General features: G+C 37.7%; 1 protein-coding gene across 2 annotated transcripts in view; it reads right to left on the bottom strand.

Annotated features, from left to right (window-relative positions):
• The window catches only part of LOC135094554 (uncharacterized), a 42,362-nt gene that overhangs the window by 15,691 nt on the left and 14,171 nt on the right, over positions 1-12,500 (bottom strand). The gene's annotated exons all lie outside the window — the stretch shown is intronic.

Below are 12,500 nucleotides of genomic sequence, written 5' to 3'. Positions count from 1 at the left end.
TGTGTGTGTGTGTGTGTGTGTGTGTGTTTCGTATATCTGGGAGATCGGCAAGGGAGAATATGGGAAAAATAAGCCCCCACCAATGCCGTTCGCTGAAAGAAAATAAGAGAACAGAAAGAGAGGCAACTTTACTTTCTGAGGCGTCTTGGTATTCGGTGCAGCAACACATTCGGAAGAAGACTAACCACAAAAATAATGGTAGAAGATAGTTAAGGATGCGACGTCACGCGGGTGAGTAAGAAAATCAAGCCAGTCTGTCGAAGGAAAGGAATCAGTGAGACGAGAAAATTTCTTCTCTGCCCTGAATGAGTTGAGCCTCCATATAAGTGGGAGCAGTACTCCATACATAGACGAATAAGCAATTAGAGGAAAAAAATATATCAATGGACGCGACACAGAACACCTAACTTAATGAAAGCAAGAAAAGAGTGATGAAATTTCTAGTTGGGATTTTTAGTAAAGGAGTCCAAGTATGTTCAGGATAGAGGAGGGGAACGTTGAATGTCATCGAAGAAGAAGAGATAATTGTCTGGAAAGAGAGAAAGTTGAGTTTTTAAGGCACTGAACAACATAAGGTTTGCCCTACCATATTCTGAAATCACAAGTTTGGTGTTTTGTTGTTTCTCCAAATAAACTGTTTAATTCCTGCTGGGTTGGGTGTCTTGCAAAGGAAACTGAGAAAAGCAAAATAGTCATTAGTGTAAGAGTGAATAGAACAAGAATTTTGATGTTACTTCATAATCTAGTTTTTGTTTTTGTGTGTCTTTTGACTGTTTACCTTTGTTTACCTTATTTGTCTGTGTAAAATGTGTGTTTGTGTGTGTGTGTGTGTGTGTGTGTGTGTGTGTGTGTGTGTGTGTGTGTGTGTGTGTGTGTGTGTGTGTGTGTGTGTGTGTGTGTGTGTGTGTGTTTTCACTTTTTTTTATGTTTAATTGTTTCTGTAACAGTGAGTGAGTTAATTTACCTGTTGGATGAGTGTGTGTGTGTGTGTGTGTGTGTGTGTGTGTGTGTGTGTGTGTGTGTGTGTGTGTGTGTGTTTCCATGTTTATGTCCTTATTTTATCCTGCATGTTCATTCATTTGTTGGTTACTTTGTTTTCCTCTTTTGCTCCTTTGATTATGTTTCCATCTTTGTTTTTTTTTTTTTTGTCTTTTTCTATGATCCTGTTCCTTTTTTTGTGTCTTATAGAAATAGTCCATGGAATATTGTTTTGAAAATAATTTAAGACAAAATGTAGTAACAGTGGTGGTAGTAGTAGTAGTAATAGTAGTTGTTGTTGTTGTTGTTGTTGTTGTATTAGTGGAAGTGGTAGTAGTAGTAGGTAGTAGTAGTAACAACAAGAACGACAGCAACGACAAAAAAGTCATTCTTTACAGGTGTGTAGAATTCAGGTGAGAGGCAACACTCCAAAAAGGAGAGAGAGAGAGAGAGAGAGAGAGAGAGAGAGAGAGAGAGAGAGAGAGAGAGAGAGAGAGAGAGAGAGAGAGAGAGCATAAACAGAAATATGGAGACCTATTTCTTTGTACGTATCTTTGCGTTACAGCAATCTTTCCGTAGTCTGTGGTCAAGATAGTGCGTCGTTACAATTGTGTGCATCGATGTTTCACTTGTAATAGTTTCATAAACCACAATGAAACTTTAAGAGTGAACCATCGAGACAGATACGGTTATAACAACCTTAATCACCCACTTTATGTATCGTTGAAGCACTAATGATAAGCAGAGGTATTTTAGGTAGTGCGATGCAACCTCTCGCTCCAGCCAGTTGCCGCGTCTTGCCTGATAAACTTGTTAAGTTTTTACAGTAAAGTGTACGAGGCAGTAGATAATGGTGATAGTTATGATATCTTATATCTGGACTTTAGTAAAGCATTTGACGAGGTACCCCCATCAAAGGCTCCTGAGAAAGGTTAAGGCACACGGGATAGATGGGAAGGTGTTAGGCTGGATAAGGTCATGGCTTAGTAACAGGCGACAGAGAGTGGTAATAAACGGCTCGAAATCCGAGTGGGGTCATGTAATTAGTGGGATGCCACTGGGATCAGTATTAGGGCCATTGTTATTTCTAAGATATATCAATGACTTGGATAGTGGAATCAGTAGTGATGTTAGTAAATTTGCGGATGACACAAAGATAGGTAGATTAATTAGCTCAGAATCGGATGCCATCGCCTTGCAGGGAAATTTAGATAGGATGAATGAATGGACGGACAGATGGGAAATGCTATTTAATATCAATAAACGCAAAGTACTTAGCGTAGGTAGAGGAAACCCACACAGTAGGTTCACATTAAACAACCAAACTCTGCTAGGTACAGGGTATGAGAAAGATTTAGGAGTTATAGTTAGCTCTGAACTCCGTCCAGGAAAACAATGCAAATAAGCAATTAACAAAACAGGGCAAATAGGGTACTAGGATTCATTTTTAGGAGTGTTAAAAGTAGAAGTCCGGAGGTAATATTAAAGTTATACTTGGCGCTGGTCAGACCTCATCTAGACTACGCTGTGCAGTTCTGGTCCCCACATTACAAGAAAGGTAAAGGTCTATTAGAATCAGTACAGAGAAGGATGACTAAAGCTTGTCGCCCACCAGATCGGAAACGACACTTCGGAAAGGACACGAATCATCGGAAAAAAATCTAAACCATACATTTGAACGTGCTAATGCCTACCTGATCGGATCGGAAACGAAACGACGCATCGGATCAGAACGGAAACGACGCGGATATCTTGGAAAGAATATTTTTCTGATAGTTCTGATGCGTCCGAGAGACTGCGCATGCGCAGAACGGTGTTTGGAGAGGTTGTGATGCAGGGCTGCCATTCGTACGATAATTATCGTGTTTTGTTCCCTTCAACAATTTAACTGAAGTTGATTCGTTTTACATAAATTTATATGTACACAAGTAAAAATATGCATGACTTAAAACACATACTGGTTGTCCCACAAAAAAGAGGCCCAACTTTGAATTGATATAACTTTCAATCTATTGCATGTAATTCGGTTCTGTAAATATAATTTTTTGAATACAGCCTCTTTTTTTTTGTGGGACACCCTGTATATTGCGAATATCAAATTACATTTTACCTGAGAGTCACAGCCAGTTGTTCCTCTGCAGATATACATTTACGATAATTAGTATTTTGTTTGCATATCACTGGTTCCACAATTGATAGCAGTTCAATAAATTTGTCGTAACTCATGCGGAAATATTGAAAAAAACTTTTTATCATCTCTTTTCAAATGAAGAAACAATGTGAAATATTCTCCTTCCTGTTCTCTAGATGCACATATAGGATGTATCCACTGTTTTTCTTCTTGTTCTTCTTCCTCTGCAGCTGCTAAGGCAAGGGTTAAAACGAGAACTTCTTCGTCACTACTATTATCACTCATTTTAGTATTTAGCAGGGAATCACGCCAGAGCTGCGGCACCTTTCTATGTCGAGGTACTCTCAAGACTGAGAGATAAACATTGCACCCGCGTCGTCTCCGATCCGATGTCGTCTGAGCTGGTGGGCGTACTGAACGTCGTGTCGTGTCCGTTCCGAGACTTCGTAAGCTTCCGCGGCGTTTCCGATCCGATCTGGTGGGCGACAAGCTTAAAAGGATACAGGGGATGAGGAGTATTCCTTACGAGGCGAGATTGAAGTTGTTAAATTTACATTCTTTAGAGAGACGTCGGTTAATAGGGGACCTTAAGTGGTATAAGGGTTATAACAAGGGGGATGTAAGGAAAATTCTTAGGATCAGCAACCAGGGTAGAACAAGAAATAACGGGTTCAAGCTTGAAAAATTTAGGTTTAGGAAGGAGATAGGAAAAAATTGGTTCTCAAATAGAGTGGCAGATGAGTGGAACGGACTCAGTAATCATGTTGTTAGTGCTAGGACACTAGAGAGCTTTAAGAGAAGATTAGACAAGTTTATGGATGGGGATAATAGATGGAAATAGGTAGGTATATTTCATACAGGGACTGCCACGTGTAAGCCTGGTCGCTTCTTGCAGCTTCCCTTATTTCTTATGTTCTTATGTTCTTCTTATGTGTGTTGTGTGGTGTCCTTGTGTCGGATTCCGTGCTCTCCGATAATTACGTGTTTGTTGTCAGTGTGAAAGAGGAATGTCTAACATGAGTCCCAAGGCTGCTCCCATCGTCCCCAGCAGGTGTATTGTGTAGATGGTGAGTATATATTGATGTGTATGGGCATGAACTGGTGGTGTGCGATAAAAGATGAGTCACCTTGTTAGTGGTGAGTGGACAGGTAGCCCTTAAACAAGAATAGATACATTTATGATATTGACGACAGGTGGGTACAATTATGTTTGTCTTATACAGTGACTGCCACTAACAACAGTCATGGCTACTTATAAAGTTTCCCTACTATTGTAATGCTCCTCGTCTCTCAGCGGGGACAATTGTCTGGTAACGCAATTGGGCAGGGAATCCATACAGTTGCCAGACATTCATATCTGACATCATTTCATACCACCATTTTTAAGTTTTAAAAGACTTCTCGGTTTTTAATATATATTCAGTGTTATGTGAAACATACGATGTTCAATATTACGTAAAGCATACGATGTTCAATATTACAAGTTTTCAGATCTAGAGATACGAAAATCTGTGGGTGGTGATGGTGGTGGTGACAGTGGTGGTAGTGTGGCAGGGCGCCTCCCTGCCTCAACTCAAGCTGGTGTAGTACAGGACCGCAGCGTCTCCTACTTCAGCGTCTCATGTCAGTTACTCTGGACAGGAAATTATTTTAGTGTCATTTTTCAAAGGTGTGTGTGTGTGTGTGTGTGTGTGAACTGTGCAATAATTCAACAACAATTACGCATCATCAGTACAACAAAACATCCATGAGAGGACAGCACACTGCCTCTGTAGCATTTTAAAATAATCTTTATGAAAGTCGAAAACATTTAACAATCAGGACCCAACGCCAGGACCCACGACGCACCTTTCAGAACATCACGGCCAAGGTGTTCCTGTAACACTTGGCCCTCAGTGATGCACTCAGGCATCTTACACATACAGAATCTGTTCCATACTCGTCATTATCTTTATAAATACCTTTGACTATTCGTTTTATTTTTCTTTAAAATGCCTGTTTTTTACTACTATTATGTATATACTCAATGTATTTATTTAGCTTATCTATACCTCCAGATGAAAATAGAAATAGTTTCTCCTCCTCCTCCTCCTCCTCTTCCTCTTTCTCGTCCACCTCCCTCTCCTTTTTCTTTCTTTTTCTCTTTTCTTTTTCTTTTTCCTCTCTCACTTTCCTTTTCTCCTCCTCCTCCTCCTCCTCCTTTTCTTCTTCTTTTTAATAATGATAATGATAATAATAATAATAATAATAATAATAATAATAATAATAATAATAATAATAATAATAATAATAATATAATAATGATAATATTATTATTATTATTATTATTATTATTACAACAACAAAACAATAATTATCTTCTTCTTCTTCCTCCTCCCCCTCCTTCTTTACTTCTTCTTTTTAATAATAATAATAAAAATAATAATAATTATAATAATAATAATAATAATAATAATAATAATAATAATAATATAATTATTATTACAACAACAAAACAATCTTCTTCTTCTTCTTCTTCTTCTTCTTCTTCTTCTTCTTCTTCTTCTTCTTCTTCTTCTTCTTCTTCTTCTTCTTCTTCTTCTTCTTCTTCTTCTTCTTCTTCTTCTTCTTCTTCTTCTTCTTCTTCTTCTTCTTCTTCTTCTTCTTCTTCTTCTTCTTCTTCTTCTTCTTCTTCTTCTTCTTCTTCTTCTTCTTCTTCTTCTTCTTCTTCTTCTTCTTCTTCTTCTTCTTCTTCTTCTTCTTCTTCTTCTTCTTCTTCTTCTTCTTCTTCTTCTTCTTCTTCTTCTTCTTCTTCTTCTTCTTCTTCTTCTTCTTCTTCTTCTTCTTCTTCTTCTTCTTCTTCTTCTTCTTCTTCTTCTTCTTCTTCTTCTTCTTCTTCTTCTTCTTCTTCTTCTTCTTCTTCTTCTTCTTCTTCTTCTTCTTCTTCTTCTTCTTCTTCTTCTTCTTCTTCTTCTTCTTCTTCTTCTTCTTCTTCTTCTTCTTCTTCTTCTTCTTCTTCTTCTTCTTCTTCTTCTTCTCTTCTACTTATTATTATTATTATTATTATTATTATTATTATTATTATTATTATTATTATTATTATTATTATTATCATTATTATTATTATCATTATTATTATTATTATTATTATTACTATCATCATTACAACAACCAAACCAACAATAATTTCTACTCACAGTTACTACTAAAAATTACTACTGCCACTACTTTACTATGACAACAGCAACAAGAACAATTACTATTAACGATTACTACTACTATTCCTACTTTACTTCGACAACAGCAACAACAATAATTACTACTCACAGTTACTACTTCTTGTTTAAGTGGTGAAGGGCAATGTTCTCCAAACTTTTTTTCATCACGACCCAGTTTGAATATATATACTTCCTTCACGACCCAGTATACATATTCTATACCTTTATACTTCCGATATGGAAACTAATTCACACACACACACACACACACACACACACACACACACACACACACACACACACACACACACACACACACACATTTTTTTGAATTGTTGTTCATACATCTGTTTACGATGTGGCAACCCAGTAAACAAAAGCTAGCGGCCCAGTATTGAGTCCCGATCCGTACTTTGAAGAACCCTGGCATAAAGGACATAACAAGGGTGACGTAAATAGAATTCTCAGGGTCAGTAATCAGGACAGAACAAGAATTTAATAGGTTTAAGTTTGGAAAGTTAGATTTAAAAGAGAGATAGGAAGGAATTAGTTCTTCAGTAGAGTATTATAAATGAATGAAAAGACGCCAAATGTTAGCGCTGAATAATTATTAAGAAGCTTTTAAAGAAGATTAGACAAATTTATGGGTAAGAAAAATAGGTGTAAATAAGTACGTGTGTGTAATGCAGAGACTGCCCCTGTAGAGCTGATGGTTGTTTGTAGCTTCCCTTAGTCTCTTATGTTCTTATATTTTTATGTTTTTCTACAACGATAACAGTAGCAGCAGCACCACCACCACCACCAACAACAACAACAATAACAATGACAACAGCATGAACAACAAAGATAACAGCAAAAATGATGATTATATATGGTTCTTTTTTTCACCAGTACGCATCGACAACTTCATCCAATAGAAATGCATTGAATGTTCAGCAAACAAATAAAGGTAAAAAAAATATGAACGATCATGTAATTAAAACTATCGATTCTCCAGCAACAGTTAAAAAAGGCATACAGCAACCTGAACTGAATATGCAATACAATATATGCATTAATACAAGGAAATAAAAAAGATAAAATATTTGTTGTTTTTTCGACTGTACAGAAGCTGAATTTTGAATGATATATAGAAGAGAAAGAGTAAGAAGAGAGAGAGGAGATGTAGGGGGAGAGGAAAGAGGATGAAGAGAAGGCTGGCATGGAAAAGGAGGAAGAGAAAGAAGAACAGGAGTAGAAGAAAAAGACGACACCGTAAGTAAAAATGTAAATGAACGGTGTAAAAGAAAAAAAAGAAGGAAAGAATAATGCAAGAGTCAAAGTGAAATAGGAGAAGAGAGGAGAATAAAGGAAAGAGAAGGTAAGAGTGAGAAATGATAATAGACCTTTGCAGAAATATTATGAGGGAGAGGTTGACAAGAGAGAGAGAGAGAGAGAGAGAGAGAGAGAGAGAGAGAGAGAGAGAGAGAGAGAGAGAGAGAGAGAGAGAGAGAGAGAGAGAGAGAGAGAGAGAGAGAGAGAGAGAGAGAGAGAGAGCCTTCTATTCATATATATTGGGCGTGAGCAAAAGGAAGAGAGATGGTAATGTGAGAGAGAGAGAGAGAGAGAGAGAGAGAGAGAGAGAGAGAGAGAGAGAGAGAGAGAGAGAGAGAGAGAGAGAGAGAGAGAGAGAGAGAGAGAGAGACTGAAAAAAATGCAGGTCAGTTAGATATAACATGCCAGAAAGAAAGGAAATCAAATAAACAATGAAATAAGAATGAAAAAAAAGAGGAGGAAGAGAGAAGAGAAAAAAGTGACAAAAGAAAAACATCCAGAGATAATAAATTTCTTCTACAATCTCTCTCTCTCTCTCTCTCTCTCTCTCTCTCTCTCTCTCTCTCTCTCTCTCTCTCTCTCTCTCTCTCTCTCTCTCTCTCTCTCTCTCTCTCTCTCTCTCTCTCTCTCTCTCTCTCTCTCTCTCTCTCTCTCTCTCTCTGTAACACTGAGGGGAATTAGAAAACATGATAAAAATAAAAAAATATATAAATAAATAATAATAATGATAATGGTGATAATAATAATAATAATAATAATAATAACTAATAATAATGATTTATTATTATTATTATTATTATTATTATTATTATTATTATTATTATTATTATTATTATTATTATCATTATTATTATTATTACTATTATCATCATTTTGTTTACCATTATTATGTTTACATCTTAATTTATTAGTTTATAAATTTATTTATTCACAGATTTCTTAAGTTATTTCAAGAAGTGCACTTTTTTTTTCTCTCACTTACTCGTTTCGTTTCTCTTTTTGTTTATCGTCACTTTATTTTACTCCGTCTTCTGAGTTTTCATTTACTGACAAATAACGTTAAAATTTTTATTTTTTGTTTGTTTCTTTCTTCCTTGTCCTCACCTGTTTTCACTCCCTATGTTTCCTTTCATCCTTTCCTTTTCTTTCCTCAATTTGAATGCATTTATATACATTTCGTCTGTATTTAGTCATATATCTTTTTTTTTCTTCCATCCTTCGCTGTGTTTCTTTTGTCTTTCCATGCATCCACTCATATATTAATTTATTTTCTTTCCTCCGTTTGTTCTGTTCCTTCTCTACTTTTCATCTTTTATTTCTCTCGGTTTTTTTCTTTTTCCAGTATTTTCTCCTATTTTTTTCTGTTCATTTCAATCTTAAGTATGAGTTTTTTTTTTACCATTTTTATTTTCTATTTTACAAAATTACTTTTCCTTTTCTGTCGATATGAATACTTTTTTACGTCACTTTCTTAATCATTATTTTAGGTGATATTTTTGTTAATGTTTTTTTTTTTGTAATTTTTTTCACCCTCCTCTCGTTCCTGAATATATCTTAATTTCTAGTATTTATCTTTTTTACTCTTATTTTTCTTGTTATTTTATCTTGTTTTCTCTTCATCCTTTTCCCACTGCTCAACTTCTCTTACTAATCTTACTTTTACAGAAATGTACATTTTCACATCACCATTTTGTATATATATATATATATATATATATATATATATATATATATATATATATATATATATATATATATATATATATATATATATATATATATATTTCATACTAGAAAACAATGTACCTTTTTTTTGTCCAAGGTAAATAATTTCTTTCCCATGCCTGTCTCCTCTATTTTTCTAGCTCTTTTATCTCTCTCTCTCCCTCTCCCTCTCCCTCACCCTCCTCTGCCTCCCTCTCCTTCCCTCTCTCCATCTCTCTCCCTCCCTCCAACCATTAAAGTATATCTACCCTCTCTCTCTCGCTCTCTCTCTCTCTCTCTCTCTCTCTCTCTCTCTCTCTCTCTCTCTCTCTCTCTCTCTCTCTCTCCCTTTCCTTCACCCTCCTTCTGTCCCTTTTCTCTCTCTCTCTCTCTCTCTCTCTCTCTCTCTCTCTCTCTCTCTCTCTCTCTCTCTCTCTCTCTCTCTCTCTCTCTCTCTCTCTCTCTCTCTCTCTCTCTCTCTCTCTCTCTCTCTCTCTCTCTCTCTCTCTCCCTCCTTCTGTCCCTTTTCTCTCTCTCTCTCTCTCTCTCTCTCTCTCTCTCTCTCTCTCTCTCTCTCTCTCTCTCTCTCTTGATATAAAGGTCCTAGTAACCATTTCCATTTGCTAAGAGGAACTCACACCCTCCCCGTTCTCTTCCTTTTATTTCCTCCTCTTCCTCCTCCTCCTCCTCCTCTTCCCTCTCCTCCTCCTCCTCCTCCTCCTCCTGCTCGACCTATTCATCTTCCTTTCTCTTATGCTTCTCGTTCCCATCTCTTCATTCTTCCATTCTTTCTTATTTCTCTTTTCCTTTTGTTGTTGTCCTCTTTCTCTCTTACCGTTTTCAGAAGATTTTTACTTTATTTTCGTACGTTTTCCTTCTTCCTTTATCATTCCACTACTGTCGTTTGGGTTGTTGTTGTTGTTGTTGTTGTTGTTGTTGTTGTTGTTGTTGTTGTTGTTGCTATTCATATACCTCGTACTCCTCCTCTTCTTTTGCCTCTTACATCTCGTACATTATTAAAGCTTGAAAATATGGCTCGGGGAGAGAGAGAGAGAGAGAGAGAGAGAGAGAGAGAGAGAGAGAGAGAGAGAGAGAGAGAGAGAGATGGATAGACAGATGGAATTTAAGTGGACATATGCTTTCTCTCTCTCTCTCTCTCTCTCTCTCTCTCTCTCTCTCTCTCTCTCTCTCTCTCTCTCTCTCTCTCTCTCTGTCTGTCTGTCCCCTTCCTCCCTCCCTCTCTCTCTCTCTCTCTCTCTCTCTCTCTCTCTCTCTCTCTCTCTCTCTCTCTCTCTCTCTCACTTTTCCCCCTCTTTTTCCCAAGGGATGGACACATGCCTCTCTCTCTCTCTCTCTCTCTCTCTCTCTCTCTCTCTCTCTCTCTCTCTCTCTCTCTCTCTCTCTCTCTCTCTCTCTCTACATCATGTATATCTTCGACATTAACCTGTGCTTTCTTTCTAATTTTTTGTTCCTTCGTTCTTTACAACCACGAATCACCAATACTACGATGAACAAGGGAAGATTCACCACCGATGGCCTTCGCTGACTGACCCAACACAAAGCATCTAATCATCCCAGCCTCTGTATTGGCGGATTAGTCGTTAGTGGTAGGATGGTATTTCTCTCCTTGCCACGTGGGAGGGGGAGAGAGAGAGAGAGAGAGAGCGGTAATTCTCCTCTCCTCGCCTCCATTAAAGCCATCTTGTTATTTCGTCACATGCATTGAAACATTTAACTAGGAAGGTTTATTTTTATTATCTTTCCAATAACGCTTGGCAAAGAGAAGGGTGGTGAAGAGGAGGAGGAGGAAGAAGAGAAAGTGGAGGAGGAGGAGGAGGAGAAGGAGGAGGAGTGAGGCTTGAGAGGAATGAGCTAGGAGGAGGGAGAAGATTAGATAGAGGAAGGAGAGAAATAGAACGAGGAAAATAAAGAGGAAAAGAAGAAGAAAGAAGTGGACGACGAGTGGGAAGAGGAGGAGGAGGAGGAGGAGGAGGAGGAGGAGGAAGAGGATGTGGAAAACTAGGGAGAGAATAAGAAAAAGACGATGTGAAGAAGGAGGATAAAGAAGACTAAAAAGAGGAGGAAGAAGGCACCGTGGTAGAGGGAAAAGGATAAAATAATTAAGAAGAGGAGGAGGAGGAAGTAGAAAATAAAAAACTGTGTTGAAAAGGAAGACTACGAGAAGGAGGAGGAAGCTGGAGACGAAGGAGAAAGAAAAGAAAAGAGAAACAAGAGAAGGAGGAGGAGGAGGTAGGGGAGGAGGAAAAGGAGGAGAAAGATGAGGAGGAAGAGGGAGAAGAAAAAGAAGACGAAGAAGAAGAAGAAGAAGAAGAAGAAGAAGAAGAAGAAGAAGAAGAAGAAGAGGAGGAAAGGAGGTGCCAAGGACTAATAATATTTGTAATTACTTAATGGAAGGATTAGTGAGAGAGAGAGAGAGAGAGAGAGAGAGAGAGAGAGAGAGAGAGAGAGAGAGAGAGAGAGAGAGAGAGAGAGAGAGAGAGAGAATCCTTCACTAGTTATATTCACTTAAATAATAAAAAAAAATATTGCGTTTTCCCTCCCATTGTTTACTCCTTTCTACTTCCTACCTTCATCTTTACTTCTCTAATTTGCATTCCTTTAGCCGTTCTCTCTCTCTCTCTCTCTCTCTCTCTCTCTCTCTCTCTCTCTCTCTCTCTCTCTCTCTCTCTGTCATTATGGTGGTTGTGGACGAGCACTTTATGAGAGAGAGAGAGAGAGAGAGAGAGAGAGAGAGAGAGAGAGAGAGAGAGAGAGAGAGAGAGAGAGAGAGAGAGAGAGAGAGAGAGAGAGAGAGAGAGTAAAAGTCATTAAGAAACAACACGTACAAGAATTAGTAAATGGGAAGAGAGGAGGAGGAGGAGGAGGAGGAGGAGGGCAACGACGACAACGACAACGAAGAAGAAGAAGAAGAAGAAGAAGAAGAAGAAGAAGAAGAAGAAGAAGAAGAAGAACAACAACAACAACAAAAACAACAACAACAACAACAACAATAACAACAACAACAACATAATTTGGAAACAAAAGAGGAGGACGAGGAGAAGGAGGAGGAGGAGGAGGAGGAGGAGGAAGAGGAGGAGAAGGATGAGCAGGAGGTGAAGGAGAAGGAGAAAGATGATGAAAAAACAAAACTATAATATTTATAAATGCGGTATTGT

Source organism: Scylla paramamosain, chromosome 46 (genome assembly GCF_035594125.1).
Source record: "Scylla paramamosain isolate STU-SP2022 chromosome 46, ASM3559412v1, whole genome shotgun sequence".
NCBI classification, from domain to species: Eukaryota; Metazoa; Arthropoda; class Malacostraca; order Decapoda; family Portunidae; genus Scylla; species Scylla paramamosain.
Note: the sequence above shows the minus strand (reverse complement) of the source record. Positions and strands in the feature narration are given on the sequence as shown.